Source organism: Cheilinus undulatus, linkage group 10, assembly GCF_018320785.1.
Source record: "Cheilinus undulatus linkage group 10, ASM1832078v1, whole genome shotgun sequence".
NCBI classification, from domain to species: domain Eukaryota; kingdom Metazoa; phylum Chordata; class Actinopteri; order Labriformes; family Labridae; genus Cheilinus; species Cheilinus undulatus.
Genome location: NC_054874.1, coordinates 32,101,649 through 32,120,088, shown reverse-complemented (window position 1 = coordinate 32,120,088; position 18,440 = coordinate 32,101,649). Strand labels below are relative to the sequence as shown.

At 38.8% G+C, this 18,440-nt stretch overlaps 1 long non-coding RNA gene across 1 annotated transcript in view; it reads right to left on the bottom strand.

Annotated features, from left to right (window-relative positions):
• Positions 1 to 18,440, bottom strand: part of LOC121516816 — a 92,570-nt gene that overhangs the window by 17,640 nt on the left and 56,490 nt on the right. Inside the window, exon 2 of the long non-coding RNA XR_005992509.1 lies at positions 15,634 to 15,720. This is a non-coding gene — a long non-coding RNA (uncharacterized LOC121516816). The remainder of the gene's footprint in view (positions 1 to 15,633; positions 15,721 to 18,440) is intronic.

Sequence of the window (18,440 nt, the reverse complement as noted above, 5' to 3'; positions counted from 1 at the left end):
AAAAACTAGTAAACAGTAATAAAGAGGAACAGATTTAGAAGTACACTCTCAAAGTCGATTAAAATCAGAGTCAGCTACAGGACTTCTTTCTTTCCTGGTCTTTATGACTATACTAGCTGTGGCTTTGGCTCAATGAAAAACTTTCCGACTAAATGTCTTTAGTCGGAAAGTGAGCAGTGCAGATTAGACATGACTCTTACATCCTCTTCATGCATCAGTTTTTTATAACTTTGAGATAAAAACTTGTTAGACACTGGAAATGCTGACTCATCTCTGCATTTTTGTGGAAAGTTATTCCACAAAGCTGCAGCAGTTTATTTCTGCAGATCTCTCCAGTTTGATACAGACATGAGGACTCTGAATAACCGTATGTGCGTGCTGATGCCTTGAGTGTGTATGTGCGCTTTTGCTCTATCTGATTGGTCGCCAGAGTCACATGACACGGAAAACAGTGCAGCAGCGGACTTATGGCACAACAGACAGACGAGAGTAACTGCAAACAAACAGACGTTTTTTTTAAAGAACTCATTTAATATCGATACTTTTAAAAATAACTCCATACCAAATGAGTACTTTGTAAATATCGATATATCGATACTTTAGGATTGATACACCCACCACTAGTGAGAAGTGAACCCAGAACTGTGGTGTTATCAGGCAACAGTACTAACCCCTACACCACTGCGTAAGACATGTATTGTTTTCCGTCTGTAACTGTCTTATTTGACTGTGCTGCTACCTATCTTGACCAGGACACTCATGAAAAATGGATTTTTAGTCTCTATGAGTTTTTCTCCTGGTTAAATAAAGGTTGAATAAAAAAATAAATGAAGTAAAATAAATATATTTGACTTTATGGACCTGCTACCAACCGGCACCTGACAACCTGAGCTGTGCTCGGGGATCTCAGTATTTCTGCTCATTTTTGTCTCATAATAATCTCAAGCAAGACTTCTACATCATTACTGAGTTTGAGTTTATGCAAAGTACATTTATGTTGGGTTTAGTTATTATAATCGAATAACATTTAATGTAATGTAATTTAGTTACAGTTTATTCAAAAACAAAGCTAAATTTATATTAAGTTTACTCAATTTGTTTTAATGAAGTTTATATAGAGCACATTTACATTTTGTTTCGCTATAGTGATTAAATGACATTTGATTTGTTTCAAATTAGTTAATCTTTACCTAAAATTAATGCTTAAATATTACTAGTGTCTGCAGCATAAAGAAATGTCTTGTACACAACATTAAACACATCATAATCATACCTTATTCAATGAAAGGTTAAAATCAGAGACCATATCTCATAAAATAATCATAATTCAAATATTGTGTTCATAAATTCTATTTCATTGATAGAAAACAAAGAAAAATTTTGTTAACTTCACAAAATAAGTCCTCTGAAACAACATCGTCACATCCTGGTAATCGCATCATCATGTTTTCCAGTTCACTCTATAAAGTTCACAAACTATCCCAGCCTGCAGCTGTATAATCAGCATGCAAAATACAATGCATTCACATTTCAACGAGAATGTACAAAAAAGTTTTGCAGCTATAAAATAATCAAAGCACGTGTTAAAGGTTTACAAAGTGCACCTGTGTACAATCATTTTGTAACTGAAGAGATGGTATTTCTATGGTTAGGATTAGGACTGGATGGTATGAACCAAAATCATATACTGTATGGATATTTCTTAGCTGAATGGTGATACACCAGATTTTTCTGTTTTCAGTAAAGAAATAAATGGACTTAACAGTATCAAGACTTAAAAAATGCCACACTGACACCAATATGGCTCTACAGTAGCAAAAATAAAAGCATATAGGGCAATTTATTGTTTAACTAGAGAAGGGATTTTACCATTAAAAAAAAAAAACACATACACACGCACACACATACACACAAACATGGGGTTGCCATAGGCCTGCTATAATTTTTAAGGTGTGTTGCTCTCCAGCACTTCAAATGCCAGTTCTGAATAGAATAACAACAGTTGATGATGAAACTAAGGGTTAAAACATATAAATATAAAGAGAACATTAACGCTTCATAGTCTAATGTGCAAGTCCACACTTTTTTCAGCCATTGCTGTCAAATCCCCCACAGACCAAAACTAGACACTCTAGGACAAAATCGCTGACAGTATAACACAAGTCCATGGAGAGATTGTCATTGTCTGTCACTTTATAGACACACAGATCTTTCATCTGTTCCACTCTCGTAGCTGTTGTTCGTTGTCACCCTTAATTCCAGATCGACTAACGCCATTGGCTAGCTAAAACTGTCTTCTTCTGTGAGCATATAGTAGGCTAATCGTCTCTGCTCTGGTATCATGACAAATGACTAATGCTAACCACTGCTAACAGGCAAATGTTTGTTTGCTTTTTGAGCGTATGTCCCTTAAGAGTTACTGTAGCTCTGGTAAAGCAGTTGTTATTGTTGTAATCCAGCTCAGTGTGCTAATGAAGCCAGAGTTGTGGCTAGAGAAGTTATATCTCTGTGTAGCATTTATTGTTTACCTACTTTTTTTTTTGTTGTTGTTTATTTCAACCAAGTATATTCAGTTAGATGAACACAGAAAGTTTAAGTAGACATCTAATTACAAATCTGTCAAAATATTGCACCTTAAGCAGCGTGTATGCAGTGCGCAAGTAGTAAAACATGACTTGAGTAATGATGGCCACATCGAGTACTGGAGTACTTGTACCCTTACCCAATTTAATTGTGAAAACACATTAACATTTCTTTGTATTCAGATTGTCAAACTGCTCTATCCTTCTAAATACCTCTTGTTTGAAAATGATTTTACATTATTTTTAGGATCAGTGGTATGGGAAAGTACAGGAACATGATCTTCGGTCACATTTTTCAAATGAGAGAGAGAGAGAGGTATAAATGATGTAATCAGGTTTGGAAAATTATACACTTCTTGATAAGATGGGTGCACAAAAGAATGAGTCCCTTTTCAAAGTGGCTGTTCCCATTATGACTCCAATGTTGGGATTTGTTCACTGGTCTGTATTCGGTCCAACACAAAAATGCCAACATTGTCAACATATTTGTGCAATATAGATGGTGTTCAGGATATTGCCTGTATTTTTTGATGATTAAACAATAGATTGTCCAATATTGGATGTCTAAGACTTCTATTTCTTTAGTCATGATATCAGTCAGGTATCAACAATTTCCCATTTAGGCAAAACACATCAAATTGATTTTCTTGCGGTGAATAAGCATGCTGATATTTGATTTTTTTTTTTTTTTTTTTAATCAAGATGAACATAAACTATATCAATATATAAATATGTCTTAGGCCTTGTCCACACGGAGATGATAAAGGATCTATTTCATTTTTGTTTAAAAAAGTTTTACATAAACACTGCATCGTTTCAAGAAATGTCTGTTTAAACCACTGACCAGACATGTAAATGGTGCTCTTATTCTGTCACAGAAATACACCAAAAACAGAGAATATTGTGGAGTGGAGTCACCCAAAACTTTTCTCTTACCCAAAGCCTTCTCTAAGAACATGTGGCATATGCTGTTCTCCATGACTATTTGTTGCTCACCATGGTAGATGAGGAGCAGAACATGTTGCTGTAATAAGCTCAGTAGCATGAACACAATCCTGTAATCCATCATTTTTGTTGGTGGTGGGGTTAGCGCATACAGGGGCTATGACTTGATTGTTTCAGAAAAGATGCACTCGGTATGCATGGAGAAACAAGGGTGACATATGCGTATTTGTTCACTCTGGGATTAGCTTTAATTTGCATTGCATTTTCTGGCTCCTAAATGCCTGTTCTGTATGCATATAACAGCAATACGGTTAATAACTTTCGCTGATACTCCTAAACTTATCTTCCTGTGGACGGCCCCTCACACATTATTATGTTAGAGAATAATTCAGTGTATCTTAAATATTTCATATACATATTGCCCAGCCCTAGTGGTATTCAAAGTGTTGACCGGACTATTTTCAGCAGTGCATGTAGCCAACAGGCAACCTCCAGTGTTGAAAAATGAATTGAGGCTTGCTCCAATGCAAAAAATACTCTTCATTTTCTAATTCATATCTCATAATACATATTTCATATCTCATTTTCTAATTAAAAAATCAGAAGCTCTGCCTCAACAACAACTATTTGCTGGTTTCTAGATTCAAAGATTAGCTGAGACAGCATTTCAAATATGGTGACCACCATCATTGGGCTTCTTAACGCCCCTTCAGAATCAATGCTGACACTACTGGCACCATGTCCATGTTTTATTCTGTGAATGCTTGTACTAATGTTTGTTGCAGGTATATTCAGAGTCCCTTACATAAACTGCCTCCTCCAGGTGGTAAACTCTTCATTGTTGAAAATATTCCTAAAAATTTAAAATGACTACAGCCATAAAACCTATTTACACAGTTGAAAGGACACTCATATTTGCAAAACTTGTCATAAATAAACACAATGATTCTACACTTTCAAATTTTTTATACTTTCACAAACTTTGAGAGCTCAAAATCAGTTCTCCACATACATCATGAAGAAATCAACCTATAAACTATTATATACTATTATAAACTGCACTGTTTGACCAGATTTGGGCCAGGATTTGCACACAGCTGGATCATAATTTCAGTCTGAAGTTTTACTTGTATTTTAAATGGCTTTATACAAAAGGAGGAGGGCTGCTGCTGGAGACTATTAAGTGTAACATACAGTAGTAGTGGTAGTAAAAGGATGATTTATGCATGCCTAAGACCAAAGGATGAGCAAGTGAAAACCCTAGTAATCTCTTCTTTAATTCATTATTCATACTCCTCGCTGATTGCATGCCCTGCTCACTTTCTTTAATTTCATAATTCTTGGTTCAGCAGCAAATGACCTCATGATTTTTTTAAGACCTCAGGCAACTCAGGGTTGAGGTATTTTCTCCTGACACGCACATGATACTGTATGCACATTGTGTTGCACCATTCTGTGTGTGAAGCAGACAAGACTACACCCAATCTGAGTATCTCTCTTGGCTGTCCTGATGCAAACCATGTTGGGGTGCAGTCTATAGTCACTGAAAGGAGGATTCAGTGAAGTGGTTTAGTGTTCATATGAAGATAGTATAGAGTAAACAAAGACAAATAAGTCAAAATCAATAATTCTCCCAATTAACTGCTAACCAGAGTGCCTGTAAGCATGGAGCCAAGGGCGTGAGCTAAATGCCCATTTAAGAGTGGTATTTTTTTTTAACTACCTCAATAACAGGACAACAGAGACACCAATCAAATGCCACTTTTCATATGCACTGATGCAATGCTCCACCTGATCCATCTTATATAAACTGTTTCCCCTTATGATGAGCAGGATAGTCTTTGTGAACAGGTCCATGTCAAGTCTTAAGTCTTCATGGGCAATAGCAAGTAAAACAAGCTTTTATCTGAAATGGTAATATATGGTCAAACAAATAATCCTTGTGGGGTAAGAGACAGAGTAATGCTGTTCATTAACAAACCATTTCCATGAAACAGATCTTTTATGTTAGACACAGTAGCTGACTTTGATTTGAGTGCCAGTTTTCTTTCCTCCGTTATTAAATCCACATCTGAAATTACTAATGAAGAGCTGTGCAGGAGTAAAACAACCAGCTCTACTGAGCTTAGCCAAATGATCTGGATCTCTCAAAAGAGACATCTGAAGAAAATCAGAGTACTTTGTGGAAACGGACCAAATATGAGTGTTGTGGCTAGATGGAGTCTTTTTTAATTCACGCCTGCTGCCATTTCTCTGTGAATTTTTTAAAACCCTTTTTTACTTGAATATTTCACTACTACTGGGACACAAAATTGGTTAAGAATTAATAATATTTTTGCTTCCCTACTTAGCTAAAAACATGGCCTTTTTGGAAGCATGTCTCCATGCAGAAATCAACTCTTCCCCCCCATCGGGAGCTCTCAGCTGTTTTGTGACATCATCTGCAAAGAACCTATATGTTCATGTAGAAGACACATTTGCATATTATGAATCTTGGGATATTATGTTAATAACCTACTTTACCCACAATCCTAATGCTCCCAGGATCAGGAAGGTAAAATCTGATTGGCTGATCTGGCCGATACGCATACAACTTCTACAGCTGTCTGTTTCTGTCACAACAGTTGTTTTTTTTTCATCAAAAGACAGTTTAAATAGGGAAAAAAGATGCAGAATATGATCATGTAGGAGACACAAGCAAGTAGTATATCATTGGCTTTGGTGAAACAAAGACATGGTTTAATTTGCCATCTCAGTACTGAATTACCCACAGTCCTAGAGTGTTGCAAATTGTAAATTTTGGCTGTAAGCTGCTATGAATGAGCTCTGTGGTGACAGATAACACCATATACCTCATTTAGCACACAAGATTCAGTTGCAGTAGTTTTGACCTGTACAGGGCAGTTGATTTTTCATTCTTAAGCACAAAAAGTAGAATTTAAATACCGAAATAAAGCTGAAATGTCAAGATATGGACCCTAAATTCCCATAAGTGGTCTTGGTGTTTAGTTATGCTTGAAGTGCAACGTGAGCCTCAAACTTAAGTCCCTATATATACATAGTAATACTGAATTATGCCCTTTAGTTCATTCACAGTTGCACATAAGATCTATTTGATTCAAACTCTGAAACAGCAAAACTACTGATAGGTAAAACCGTTCCTGACAATCAGAGCTGACTGTGGATGCAGTCAAATTTGTCTGTGAGGTTTTATTGGTCTGAGTCCATTAAAATATATCCCTTTAAAGAGTGAATATTGACAGAGCAGTTCCAGCTGTATTTGAATATGTGAATATGTCTGCCTAATTGGAGTCCTGTTTTGCAGACCCAGCTACGTTTAATAAAATAGATCCCTTTTGATCGCAGCCATTTCACTTTCAACTGTCACAGCAGCAGAGCTTCTTTAAAAAAGAATCTCATTGGACTTTGGCTGACCTTTAAAAAGCACATTTACAACCCAGACATTACCCCGGCGTAGAAAATTTACCTTGATATCACATTTTTTTAAATGAGGAGAAAATTGACTAAAAAATTAAATAAAGTGCTCCCAGTTATTGAGTGCGAGCCAATAACACAGTGGAATTTCACAGTTGGGATATTTTCTCATACAGTTTGAGCAGACACCATGAAATAGCCTATAAAGGTGTTGTCAAAACACACACTCGGGCCGGCTCTAAAACCAGCACGCAGTCTTGTTAAAGTGCTGTTACGCTAAATGTAGCCACGTCCAGTGACAGCTTGGCTTCAGGTGATGCCAAAGGAAGTCTTGTTCTCCTGCCCTTGCTCGTCCTTTCGTATCCTTTTCTATCTTTTACTCTGTGAAATTGCTGACCACTGACTCAACTTTTTCTCATATCTATTCATTAACATACACAGTGGCTCAACCTTTTTGCTGCTTTCCTGCTGATGTCCTGATTCAGGAGTTCATTACCGTCTTCCCCTTTCCTCCTGCTCTGCAGCTCTTCCTCCTATCGTCCATCTGATCTGTGATCCCCCACCCTTCCCCCTCCCCTCCTCCTTATCATCACTCAGAGGAACAGCAGAGCTCTTCATCAAGCTCACGTCAGGCATCCGTCAGAGTCCAGGCCCGTCTCGGCGTGATTGATTCTTTTGCCCACCTGCGTCTCTCATAATGACCGACTGTCAGTTGTTTTACTACCTGCTCTGCCTACTCTCAGTATCTCCTGTCACTGCAGCATCCAGAGCCTAAATCTCTCCGCTCAGACCTACAGTGCATTATCTAGCTTGTCTTAAGATGAGATTTATGCTGGTATACACAGCTAACTTGTCCTCCCTCCGAATCATAGAGGAGAATACTATCAAGAATGTTTATTTTAAAGAGAGATTCATTTGTATTCCAACACTGAATGCAATATCTGTTTTAAGCTTTCAATTATTCCAAAGCAATGACTTTGGTGACAGCAGCTAATAAATGTGTGTTTGGACTTGCTGTGTTTTGATTTGGTCTAGTAACAGCTTGTAAAACAGTTTGGAGGCTGAGGCAGCAGACTATTTTGTCTAGAATAAAATGCTAACTGGAGCCCTGCCATGTTGTGGAGCAATGGCAGGATATATTTCCTGTGTGGTAAGCCAACATCACTTAAAGTAGTATCTCAACTTGTTCAATTAATATGTTTGAAAAGAGTTAATTTAAGAAAAACTTGGAAAAGCAAGTTGCTATGGGGAGCTATGATAACAACACAATGATGTTTTTTTGGTTGATGATTATATATCAACTTAACCATGAAAGTACCTAGAATGACTCAGACACAAATACATCAGTATTTTATGCAGGAGTCATTTGACAAAACAGCAACTATTGTTGCCAAAGGGCAAATACACTACACGGACAAAAGTATTTGGCCACAGTTGTTAATTATAGTGAACTATAAGTGATATTAATAGAAAGTGGAAGCATTTGGGAACAACAGCAATTCAGCTACAAAACATAAAACCACGCAAAATCACACTACTGCTTAGATGCATGTTGCACAAAACTGCAATGGGAGCTTCATGGAATTGGTATCCATGGCCGCACAGCTGTATGTGACCTTCACATCACAAGTGCAATGCCGAGCGTTGGATGTAGTAATGTAAGGCACACCAACACTGGGTCTGGGTTTGGTGGATGCCAGAAGAACTTTACCTGCCTTTACCTGACAACAGTGAAGTTTGGTGGAGGAAGGATAATGGTATGGGTCTGTTTTTTCAGGGTTTGGGCTCAGCCCCTTATCTCCAGTGAAGGCCAATCTTAATGCTCCAGCATAACAAGATATTTTGACAATGCTATGCTTCCAACTTTGTGGCAACAGTTTGGGGAAGGCCCTTTCTGTTCCAACATGACTGTGCCCCAGTGCACAAAGCAAGGACTAAAAGACATGGTTTGATAAGTTCAGTGTGGAAGAACTTGATAGCAAAATGGTTCATTCTCACATTTTCTGAGTAAGAAAAATATTTATATATTGGCACAGCTCTTTGAAAATGTATCAGTACATTTTTTATACTGTAATTGACATTTTACTCTAATAGTAGCAAACATAAGGTATGTGCCCACCAGCAACAATAGTTTCCACTAATTCAAATAAAAATTTCTAAATAAGAGGGTACAAGGTGGAGAAATATCTGCAGAGCATGTTCATGTGGAACTCAATTAACACAATAATGTGCATAAAAAATATTAACAAAATTCTGGGCACAAATGGATTCAAATAAATCTACACTGTGTTCTAAATTATTATGCAAATACAATTTCAAGTAATCAAACATTTGGTATTTTAGTTTTTAAGGTAAAGTTTTTATTGTACTGCTTCTCCTGTCAGTTTACATCACTGACATCAAAGACGGGTTTGGTCATTAGTTTGCCAGGTGAGTCTAATTAAAGGGAAACTACTTAAGGAGGTTGTTCCACATTATTAAGCAAGTCGCAGGTTTTCATGCAACATGGAAAAATAAGAAAAATCTTTCTGCTGATGTTGTGTGTGATTCAGTACACAGACAGGTTCGTTCAGATAAGGGTCTATTAAGGAAAGTTTTGTAAGGCAAACTCATTGTATTAGGGGAGCAGCTGTGGAAAATCCACTGATGAATACCAAGCAGGTATTTGAAGCTACTGGTGCCTCTGGAGTCCCAAGAACCTCTCAATGAAGGATGCTCCACAGGCTTGCTGATGTGTGTAAAGTTGTATTTCAGCCACCCTTAACCAATGCCCACAGGAGAAATGATTGCAGTGGGCTCAGAAATATATGAAGACTAATTTTCAGTTTATTCACTGATGAATGCTGTGCTACACTTGATGGATGGAGTTATAGATGGTTGGTAGATGGCCACCATGCCCCAACAAGGCTGCAACATCAGCAAGGAGGCGGTGAAGTGATGTTTTGGGATGGAATCATAGGAAGTGAGTTGGTAGGCCCCTTTTAGGGGCCTGAAGGTGTCAAAATGACCTCTGTCGATATGTGGAGTTCCTAACTGCCCATTCCCTTGCCTTCCCGCCAACCGTGCCTTCCAGAGTAAAATCTTTTTCATGCAAGACAATGCATCACCCCATGCAGCAAAAACTACCACTGAGGCCTTGGCTGCTATGGGCACGAAGGGAAAAAAAAATCATGGTGTGGCTACTATCATCCCCTGAGCTCAACACTCTGAAAGGCAACTGGGGAATCCTCAAAGCAAATACAGGCAGAGTGGACTTACGTGGACTTACAAGCGTAATGGATGAGAGAGCTGTTAAGGTGATATCAAAGGAGGGCTCCTATGATAATATTTAACCTTATCTGTAAATACAGTGCCGTGAAAAAGTATTGGCCCCCTTTCTGATTCCTGATGTTTTTGCATATTTATCACACTTAAATGTTTCAGATCATCAAACCGACTTATATTTCACAAAGACAACCCAAGTAAATAGAAAATGCAGTGTTTGAATAATTATTTAATTTCTTAAGGGGGGGGGGGGATCCAAACCTATCTGGCCCAATGTGAAAAAGAAATGGCCCCCCTTGTTAAATTAGAGTTAACTGTGATTACCACAGTTTCTGGAAAACTGAGTTCGACTTCACTGGCCACACCCCGGCCTGATTACAGCCAAAATTGTTGAATCACGAAATCACTTAAATAGAAGCTGTCAGACTAAGTGAAGCTGGCTACAAGAGCTCAAAAACAAATGCATCATGCCATGATCCAAAGAAATTCAAGAACAAATGAGAAACAACGTGATTGAAATCTGTCAGTCTGGAAAAGGTTACATTTCCAAGGCTTTGGGACTCCAGCAAACCACAGTCAGAGCCATTATCCACAAATGGAGAAAACTCGGAACAGTGGTGAACCTTCCCAGGAGAGGTCGGCCAACCAAAATTACTCCAAGAGTGCAACAACGACTCATCCAGGAGGTCACATGAGAACCTAGAATGACATCCGGAGACCTGTGCGCCTCACTGGCCTCAGTGAAGGTCAGAGTTCATGACTCAACCATAAGAAAGACACTGGGAAAAAATGGCACCCATGGGAGAGTTCCAAGGCCAAAACCACTGCTGACAAAAAAAAAGAGCACAAAAATATTTTGTAGACTGATGAGACAAAAGTTGAACTTTTTGGAAGGTATGTGTACTGTTACAACTGGCGTTAAAAAAAAAAAAAAAAACAGTGTATATCAAATATCATGCCAACAGTCAAACATGGTGGTGGCAGTGTGATGGTCTGGGGCTGCTTTGCTGCTTCAGGACCTGGACCACTTCATGTGATTGATGGAACAAAGAATTCTGCTGTCTACCGGAAAATCCTGAAGGCCGATGTGCGGTCATCAGTTGGTGTCCTCAAGCTCAAGCGCTCTTGGGTTATGCAGCAGGACAACAACCCGAAATACACCAGCAAGTCCACTTCTGAATGGCTCAAGAAAAACAAAATTAAGGTTTTGGAGTGGCCCAGTCAGGGACTTAAATCCAACTGAGATGCTGTGGTGTGACCATAAACAGGCAGTTCATGCTGGAAAACCCTCCAGTATGGCTGAGTTAAACAATTCTGTGAAGAAGAGTGGGCCAAAACTCCTCCACAGTGATGCGAAAGACTCATCACCAGTCATCCCAAACGCTTGATTCCAATTATTGCGGCTGAGGATGGAAAATCCAGTTATTAGGTTCAGAGGGGCAATTACTTTTTCACACAGGGCCAGATAGGTTTGGAGTATTTTCCCCCCCTTAAAAAATCAAATAATTATTCAGACACTGCATTTTGTATTTATGTGGGCTGTCTTTGCAAAATATAAAAATTGGTTTGATGATCAGAAACATTAAAGTGTGATAAATATGCAAAAAATTTAGGAATCAGAAAAGGGGCAAATACTTTTTCAAAGCACTGTATGTTTTTTACTTAAATAGCATTAACTTGAGAAAAATTACCCCTAAAGCAAAAAATTACAACAGATTTCCACTTTCAATTCTTTAGAAACTATTGAGTGTTTTGAAACTGTTTTGCACAATAATTTGGGAAAACTGTATTTGAAGGTATTTTGCAAAAAATGCCATTGTCATCTTGGTAATTTTGTAGAATATAATTCAGATTGCAGTGCAATCGTTAAGGGATGAAAAATCCTACTTACTGCCAATTATGTAGACTATTTTAGAAAAAATGAACAAAAACTTTGAACACAGTGAAGAGGATGTTAATCCTTTATTATGCTTGGGATGGAGTAGCCATTTAAATTTCACCTTGAGGAACAGAGGTTACTTGATTTTGCTGAAATGAGCACATGTGACTCCAAGACACTGAGCGATGACAACATGTCAGAAACACATTCAAAAACACTCTATGTCCCATGGCAGCTTCCAAACTGAGTAGAAAACCCTCAAACTGGAAGCAAAGTGAAAGCAGAAGCACTTCACTTCCCCTACATGCTCTCACCTGGATGCCAAGAGAGCCTTAGCATCTCCAAAAGCCAGGTGCAACCTCAGGATGTAGAGCAAGACAAACCTCTAGATCTCAGTCTCCCTTCCTTTATTTACTACCCTTCCTCTCTCCTTCCGTTGCCCTCCTTCTCTCCATCTGCCTGGCAAGGACAACTGAGCGCCCACAGAGAGCAGGGATGCAGCAGAAGGCATCTTTGAAAAAGAGCTTTTATCTTGTGCTCTACCTGGCCAAGGCAGACTGCAGGGTAGCTATGCTAGCAGAAAGGATTCACCAGAAGAGGGAGAAAGTAGGGAATGGGACAAGAGATGAGGACGGGTAATAAAACTGCAATGAGTCAGGGAAAAGAAAACAAGCGAAAGATCCCCTCTAGTATTAATAATCTATTTATGCTTTTGCCAAGCCCCCCCCTCAAAAAATGAGGGAGGAAATGAAGACGAGTGAGAGACAGACATCAGAGGGAGGAAAGATGGAGAGAAGAGGAGTGGGAAGCAGAAGTGGAGCAGAAGATGAGAGACGAAGAGACTCTTGTGGCTCATAAAGTAGAGCCAATCTACAAAGCTCCTGCTGATACAGATACTTGGGTCTCCTGCTTTCACCTAAAATAGAGCCAACAGAAAAATCAGAGAAAAATTAGCTTGATACTTCCTGAAAGTGGCATTTCAGCTTTTCTTATCAAAATAACATGCAAGAAGAAGTGCTAAAAACATCGTACACTGGATTACTGGTCACACGAGGCTCCATTTGAGGAGGTTTTTCAGTGGTATGCACATATGAAACGATTGCCGTTCATTCAAAGGAGAGACTCGATGCTGCATGAAAATCACAACTTTGGCAGCCTAACTGTGTACATTATCTCAGCATGCCACTATTTGGCCTATTGCATCTGCTGCTGCTGAGTGTCTCCTTGACAGACAAAGACTGAGCAAGAGTGTTTGATGTGCATCGACAGGGAGCCTGCAGGAAGAGGAAAGTTAATGTGGGTCTGTATTTCTGAGTGCCTTTGTGTGTTAAAGCTTCCAAAAACAGGCCGCATGCTACTTTTGGTAAGGCTTGTAATAACTCAAAAGCCTCCCATCGACAGGGGCTGTCTATAGCTGTGAAGGACTGCCGGTTTGACAAATGGATCCCCTCACAGCCTTATGTATGCCTGTGAGGTTTCTGCAAGGGAAAATAAGGGAGGAATGCTGCAGGGCAGGTCTGTCCTGAGTCTTAAATGCCACGTCTGGAAGCACAGATGAGGATCATTATTGAGACAGACGGTGTGTTTAAGCCTGACAAAATGCTGTTTATCTCAGTCATGGCCAACCCTCTCAATAGCCTGTATGAGACAACAAGGAAAATGGAAATTCATCTTTTAAGTCAGCATGTATTTAAAGTGTAATCTGTCCCTGAGAGGCCATCATTAAAAAACAATGCTAGTCAACAGCACAAGCCCAGCTTCAATGGCTTTCAAATGAGCCTCAATCTAGCCCTTTTTTCTCCCTCCACCCTTCCTCCCTCGCCTTTTGTATCAAAGACAACCTTGATCAAGTTCATATTAGATGTAAATGCCTCTCATCAAAGACAAACAGTGTAACCATGGGAACCAACCCCCTTGTTCATAAGAAAAATAGATTGTTTTTTTTTTCTTATCTGAAGCCCTCCATTAAGCCCTTCAAGCCTCAGGGAGACAACTGCTCAATAGAAAGCATATCACTTAAAATCAATGTCGCATGAATGAACTAACATTTTGTCTATTAAAGATCCCTTCTGATGGGATGAGACACAAGTCAATAAACCCTGCACCACCTGAAAACTCATAGGGCTGCATCTGCAGGCTGCACCATACTAATGAGACATTGTGTCTGCCGGGGGAATAAAGTGAGTCTGTGCAATAAAAAAAATCTTTTGACCCACTTTTGCAGAATGGAATATTTTCTTCTTAAAATGAACTACGCAGGGAAAAGTCTTGGTATTAGGGTACGCTTACAATTCATCCCATTAGAACCGATTCTATATCATTAGAGGAGTGCAAATAAAACTGCACTCGTTAAACCTGTGTGTCCGTGAAGTCTTTCCACACAAACACAGGGAGCTTTTGAGAGTTTGTAGTACTCATCCACTGGAGGTTTAGTTCTTTAAGCTCTACTCAGAAGGATATGCTCTTGGAAAATTCAGTCGAGCAGTCTTCAAAGACAAGAGGTGGATAAGACCTCAGACTTCAGCTCCTACAAGTGCATCGTGTCTCTGCTCAGTGGGGGGGCTGAGTGAGCTGCCAGACTTCATGTGAGGTGACGAATTAGTAAAGCAAACCATAGAAGTCATGAAGAACATGTTTTCTGTAAGAACATGTTAGTAAGCCTGTCATTTTTAAATAAGCGTGCTTTCACATTAGACATGATTGTTCTGAACCGCGCTGTGGTGCGATTGCTCCCCCTCCCCTCTACATCGCTGGTTTGGTTTCACATTAGCAACATCATTCCGTGCCTGGGTCTACTCAGATGTGCATCAGTCTAATGTATTTATGAATTACTTTTTAGAAGCCAGCAAAGTCCCTCTTTGTATCGACAAATTTAGAGCATTTGCAACCTTACTTGCTGACTACAACTGGTCATCCAAAAGGTGAGTCATAACAGACTATTTGTTGACTATATTCTGAGGATTTCCACTGTGAATTGAGAGAAAAGTGAACAAACTTGACAGCAGCTCTGGCACGGAGAGGAGGAGGCAGGGCTGTTTGGTCAGTGAGCACATAGTTCTGCTTAGATCTGATCATGAAGTCAGTAGGACGAAGCAGAAAACCAGGACTTGATTTACGACATTTACCATCACATAATCATTATGTTACATTACTTTTATTTAATATAGATGGTGGGTTTGAGCAAATTTACCAGACACTACTCAAAAATACCCACATTTGGCGGGTGGCTGTTGCTAATTCAGGCCCAATGATGGCCTTGGTACTTAAAAAGTTGTTCTGAAAACAAAGATTTTCACAGCATTTTGTAAGAGAAATGTTTTTTGGACAAAAACGTAAAAGAAAAGCCAGCATTGGCATAAATAAATACATATCAGCCCACAGTCTCCCCTCTTTGACTGGACAGGCAGAGAGGTGCTGACAAAGATGCAAGTTGGGGTTACAGAGGGAGATTCATGGGGACAGATCGTGTCGAGAGTAGAGTTAAAAATAGAGCACAAAGTGGAGGAAGAAGAGTGTGGGGGGGTATACCTGTGGGCTCGGAGGCAGCCTAGTTAGCGCTGAGCGGCACCACTATGGACGACAACAGGCTAGTGAGGGAGACAGAGCAAGCGTGACCTAGAGAGATGAAAGACAGAGAGAGAGAGAGGGGAAGGAGATAAATGAGAGAAAAAGATGAGGATAAAACATGTTGAAAACAAGACAAGTCATAATGAGCCCAAGTAGAGCACAGAGGAAGGGAGATAATAAGAAAACAAGTCAGATTACCATGAAACCCCATGTTTGAATAAAAAAGAGACAATAATTTCACAGTAGACTGCAGACGGGGGCAATGCAAGCAACAATCAGGGACAGATTCACATGCTGAACGAAGAAATGTCTCAAAATCATTCAGAGACACAAACGTGCTATATAGTGGGGTTGAGGTGGAGTTTTTATAGTGAATTCTTCAACAGATGAGCCTTTATAGACAAACCAGACATACATAACAAATTATGGTATGTATCATGATGACTACATTTTAGGAACAATAGGGGAATAACTAACTCACTCAACTCACTAAACTGAGTTTCTTAGATGTAACATATTTACATGCATACATATATGATACATCTATGTATGTCACATATTTATTGATATGTGAAACTCTGTGTACATGTGGATTATTGTTGCCACGGTTCTTACTTTATCATGTTGTTATCTGGCAGCTAAACATGTGCAACACTTGGAGTCCAACATAAAATCCACTTAGGAGGCAATAAAGTGCATCATAAATACATACAAATACAAAAACTCCACATGTATATTTAACTGATGTGACACAAAATATACTAATTGCTCCACTGATGGCATCAATGAACTTAAAATTACATACATTTGCTGCTTTTAGTATAAGTACAACAGCTTTGAGATACTTCTAAAATCCGATAGGAGGCAGTAGTTTAACAAAAAGAAGATGACAATGACTCAGCTGTTTCTCAGCTATATGGCTCTGTATTTATCATTTTCCTGTCTAGATGGACAGATAACCGCTCGTGGTGCATATGAAAAATACAAGAGACCTCAAATTTTAGAATTCTCCGTGCATGACACGTGGTGCGTTTCTGAGATGCAGCCCTAACACTGGCTGCCAATCTGAAACAGCGGTTACTGCATAGAAACGGCAAGGAGCACTGCAGAACTGTGATGTCACAGCACCAGCATGGACCAAAACATGGCGGCCTCCTGGTGAGTTTATAAAGTCAAGTTACTCAAAATGCAGATGTCTACTGAGTTTTTAGTTCAATTTACATACTAGAGATACAAATATCTATCCAACAAGATGAACTTGTCTGATCATGCAGGGTTCATTTTAATACATTTACAAGGTTGAAAGAGTTCAGACAGAAATGGTAATTAAGTGTGAGCCCACAAACTACATGCCCCCTGATCACCCCCTCTCATTTACTCACAATGCTTTGCGTTCAGTTCAAATGAAAGAGATCCTGAGGGCACAGTAATACACTTCCATGTCCTCACTTTGTTTTTGTCTTTAATTTTTCTGATGCTTCATTAGTACTTGGCTTTTTCTATTCTTGTGTCTATTAAGCTCTCTAATTGAATGGTAATACCTGGATCTCTTGTATAATTAGACATGGTGATTTAGACTTTTGATCCCAACAAGTCACTAGAATTGGTCAAACAAAATCAAAACGAAGTAAAATTTTGAAAATATCACAATTTTGTCACAACAAGCAGTTCACTAGAATAATCAAAAACACTGAACAGAAACCATTCACAGTTTCATAAAATCACTCAGGTTTTTTTTTATCAGGAACAACAGCATTTAGAAGCAGCTTTAGCAGGAACAATAGAAGACAAACAGAGGGAGACAGAAGAAGCTCCATTACGAACAATCAGAGCATTGTTTACTCGAAGGCTGGCAAGGTGCACTTCACTTTTTGTCAAAGTGAAAACACAACACATGGCCCATCATTTGGTTCCAAATAAGCTATTGTTCTCAGCTGGTTCAGCAGGGATTGCAGTGAGTCATCCACAGGCGGAGACTGTGCAGAGCAGCTGTTTTGGTAACACCTCGTGCAACAATCAATACCTGGAGAACGGGGGTTTGAAGGAATTCACCAAACACACTTAGAACGTTCTGACACACTGAAGTGTTTTGTTGTTGGTGTAATCAAATCTTCTGCTTAATGTGATATTACTTGTCTCTAGAATATCTGTGTGCTCTTTTTTAAACAAAATGGAAATTAAAATGTTTTCTCTTGGGTACAATATGTTTTCCTTAATCACTTTAACTTGTATTCGGAATAGATTTCATGGTCTCTGTCAATAAAGTAATGAGAATCTGAGGAGGCAGTTATTCTAACAATAAACAGGGCACGTTTGAGTGATCAGCTTAAGTCATGTTTTCAATTAGAGTCCGTGATAATAAATTATGGGTATAAATCACTCTGAAACATCCATTAATTTGCAATACAGCTCATTATCTAACATATTAACTTATTGAGATGAGGTGTGCTAACAAAACCATGGCTAATTATGAACACAACAGCACGCTTACTGCCAATCTTTGCTCCATCACTGTCGTTAAATCACTAATATGTATCAATATGATGCAATGTACTGGAGTATTTGCCTATAATCAATGAAAGGATAACAGGTATGTGAAGTGATGTAATAACTTTTCAATTTGAATTCAAAGTAAAGTGTGAGAAAAAAAATCAATTTCAAAACCATCTTATCTATAGAGATACTCATTATAGAGAGATAAAATCAAGGATAAGCACATATATAACAGACTGTCATTATAATACAAGCAACATGGGACATACTTTAAT